Source organism: Calidris pugnax, unplaced genomic scaffold, assembly GCF_001431845.1.
Source record: "Calidris pugnax isolate Ruff unplaced genomic scaffold, ASM143184v1 scaffold450, whole genome shotgun sequence".
Taxonomy (NCBI): Eukaryota; Metazoa; Chordata; class Aves; order Charadriiformes; family Scolopacidae; genus Calidris; species Calidris pugnax.
Genome location: NW_015094504.1, coordinates 260,894 through 264,137, shown reverse-complemented (window position 1 = coordinate 264,137; position 3,244 = coordinate 260,894). Strand labels below are relative to the sequence as shown.

Below are 3,244 nucleotides of genomic sequence, written 5' to 3'. Positions count from 1 at the left end.
GACCCCTCCTCCATCTCCCCCAGCCCCTTCTCTCCCCCAGCCCCTTCCCCACATCCACCACCCCCTCAGGCCCAGCTCTTCCCAGCCCCTGACCCACCTCAGGCCCCTCTCTCCGCTGACCCCTCAGGCCCGGCTCGTTCCCCTCAGCCCCCTCTCCATCCCTCCCCACAGACCGACCTCACCTCCGCCGCCGGAATTCCCGCCACGGCTTCGCTGCCCCGCCCTCCCACCGCAGCCAGCCAACCAGAAGGAAGGAGGTACGATCGAACCAATCACAAGTCAGCGAAGATGGAAGGAGGAGGGGGTTGAGGCCGCCGCCGGACCAATCGGTGAACCCCTCGCCTTCCGCGGTTCGAGAAGGCCCCGGGCGGGGAAGTTCTACGCCTGCGCGTCGGTGGCGGCGCCGGAGGGGACTACATCTCCCAGCAGGCTCTGCGACGGGTGACGGGTGCCCGCCAAGGTCAAATCTCCGCAAAAGGCGGCGCGGGGCGCGGCACTGGGCGCTCTTGTCCTCCCCGTCCGTCTGTCGGTCCGTCCCCGCGGTGGTTTGCGAGGCCGTTCTGGGGGAAATGCACGGGGAAATGCAGCCACTCCTCTGCCTTCCTCTCCTGCCTCTGGTTTGGCCCCGATGGTAAAAAAAAAAAATTAAATAAATACCATTTTGGGGGAATTTTTGGCAGTAACTCAGAAGGCGTCAAGCGCCGCTCAGGTGCCGTAACCCCCAAATCAGGGTCCTGATCCAGCCCCCCCAGGAGATGGTGGCATCAAACACCTCGGGAGGAGCAGCAGTGGGATGTGCTCCCCTCCCACCCCCAAATCCCAAAAGGGTGACCCCCAGCTGTGGGTCACCCCAACTGTGGGTCACCCCCAACTGTGGGTCACCCCCTTGTTCTCAGCACCGGCCCCGGGGCTCCCGTCCTGCTGGGGGGAGGACGGGGTGTCACCACGGGCAGGTGGGTTCCCAGCTCATCTCTCTTCATTTGAAGCAGGGGGGTTTCCCCGCCTCACCTGCAGAAATCTGTAAAAACGAGCTCACCTGCAGAAATCTGTAAAAACGAAAAGATTCTTAATATCCCGATTTCCCCCCGAAAAGAGAGCTGTTTGCTGATATTTAATTTGCAGAGAGTGACTGGGTTTGGTTCGTGGAGGGGGAAATATCTCAGCAGGGAGATCTCAGACCATCCCACTTTGTTTCCAGCTTCTCTTCGATTCCACCCGGCTGCGTTTCTAAAGGACAATTTTAAGAGGTGTCTTTGGGGCGTGCAGCCGAGCTGCTGGAGCCCCTCTGCTGGGAGGGGGGGCTGAGAGAGTTGGGGGGGGTCAGCCTGGAGAAGAGAAGGCTCCGCGGAGACCTTGGAGCCCCTTCCAGTCCCTCAAGAAGGGGGGCTCCAGGAAAGCTGGGGAGGGACTCTGGCTGAGGGAGGGGAGCCCTAGGAGGAGGGGGAAGGGTTGGACCCTGCAAGAGGTGAATTTTAGATGAGCTGTGGGGAAGAACTTGTTTGGTGGGAGGGTGGTGAGAGCCTGGCCCAGGTTGCCCAGAGAAGCTGTGGTTTCCCCTGTGACCCACCCCTGCGTGGCCATCACACCCCCTTGATATTGCTTTTAATAACAGATATGAAATAAAACCACAGCATCAGTCTGAAATATTTCCTTGTGTCCTAAAAACAAGGATCCAGACGCAGGGATGCAGTATCACCCCCCCCCGAGCCCCAAACCCTGGCTCCACGTAGAGATGCTACGGGGAGGATGAGGCTGGTGGGATGTTGGGTACCACCCCATGGTCTTCCCAGCCATGTCCGGCTGGCAGGGAGGGTTTTAATTGCTTTCTCTGGATTTTTATTCCCTTATTATCATGGCAGCATCCTTCAGCTGCCACGATGTCCTGCAGAAAGGAGCCCATGGCTTTTCCTTCCTCCTCTCCCCTTCCAGCTGCTCCCTGCGTTTCTGTATTTTATCCTCAAAAATAATCATTTTCTTATTAACTTTTCTGCCCAGGCAGGCTTTTGTAGACCTCTATCTAGCACGCCTGCCCCGAGCTGCCTCTTTCCCCATCCCTCATGGGGGGACCACCCCATCCTTCCCACCCCTTGCCCAGCATCATCCAGAAACCCACTCCTGCTATCGGCGATAATTGTTATTTTCACATTTGGGTTAAAAAAGATAATTAAGCCTCAAGAGGACCGGTGGTGTGGTCAGTCTGTCCTTCCTCACCCGCATGGCATCCAGCACCAGCTCCTCTTTGCTCCACAAACACATCGTCCCACGTGTCGGGGTGCTGGGGGGGGGCATATTTTAATGGACCAATCTAAATAAATAAAGATAAAATAAATCAAAGCCCTGTATGTTAAACATCAGGCCCGCTGGGACAGTTTGGACTCTATTAAAAGGCGCTGCACATTCCTCCGGTGACTCAGAGGTTTTATGTGCTAAAGACGACAGTGATGTAGCAGTTTTTCTTTTGCAAAGTGCAAAATGATGGGATTTGGGGGTTATTTTGGTTTTTCTTTTTGGTGCATCGCGGTTTAGCAGGTACCAGGCTCCTTGCTGGGAGGATGCTGGGACCCGCACTGGGAATGACGGGGTGAGGCCGGTCGACTGATGGGCAAGAGGTGAAATTTAGTTGCTGCTGAGCCAAGAAATCCCTTATTGGTTTTGGGTTGTTTTTTTTTAATTGATTGCTGACCCTGTTTCATTAAACTTCAAGCTCTTTTTCTCCCCGACGTGAACCCAGCACGAGCTTTCGGGGCTGTGCAGGGACGGATGCGTGATGGTGCTTTGGGCTCAGCACCACCCTCCCCTCTCAGATGGGACCATGGGCACCTCAAAACCCCAATCCTCACCCCAAAAACCTCCCCAGGGCATTTGTGCTGGCTGGTATTCCTGGGTTGGTATCGGCTCCCAGCGCCAATAGGTATCTCAGTGTCTGTAAACGATGGCAATCTCCCGGGGAAGCTGATTGCTAATTATCTTCTCTCCCAGGGGAAGCTGCTCCATCGAAGCCAAATGTCACCCATCAACACCCCGGGGTGGGGGGAGGACACACAGGGGGTCCGGGTACCAGCAGGGATGAAGCTATATCCCCATCCCACGTCCGGCGGAGGATGGCACGGGGTGGGGACGCAAGAAAAGAGAGAAAAAGCTCACATTAGAGTCAAAACTCCTTTGTCTGCCCCACGGCAGGTGGGAGGTGGCTGCGGGGACTTTCCGACCACCTGATGGATGTTGGGGGGGGGGGAAAACGGCC

The 3,244-nt window shown here is 56.5% G+C and overlaps 1 protein-coding gene across 2 annotated transcripts in view; it reads right to left on the bottom strand.

Annotated features, from left to right (window-relative positions):
* Positions 1–214, bottom strand: part of LOC106900845 (serine/threonine-protein kinase PDIK1L-like) — an 11,179-nt gene extending 10,965 nt beyond the window's left edge. Inside the window, exon 1 of one of the 2 annotated variants that reach the window (XM_014963050.1) lies at positions 183–214. The gene's annotated coding sequence lies outside the window, so the exon portion shown is untranslated. Of the gene's footprint in view, positions 1–97; positions 137–182 lie in introns of those variants that run through there. The other variant, XM_014963051.1, reaches the window with a different exon arrangement.
* Positions 215–3,244: the final 3,030 nt, after the last annotated feature.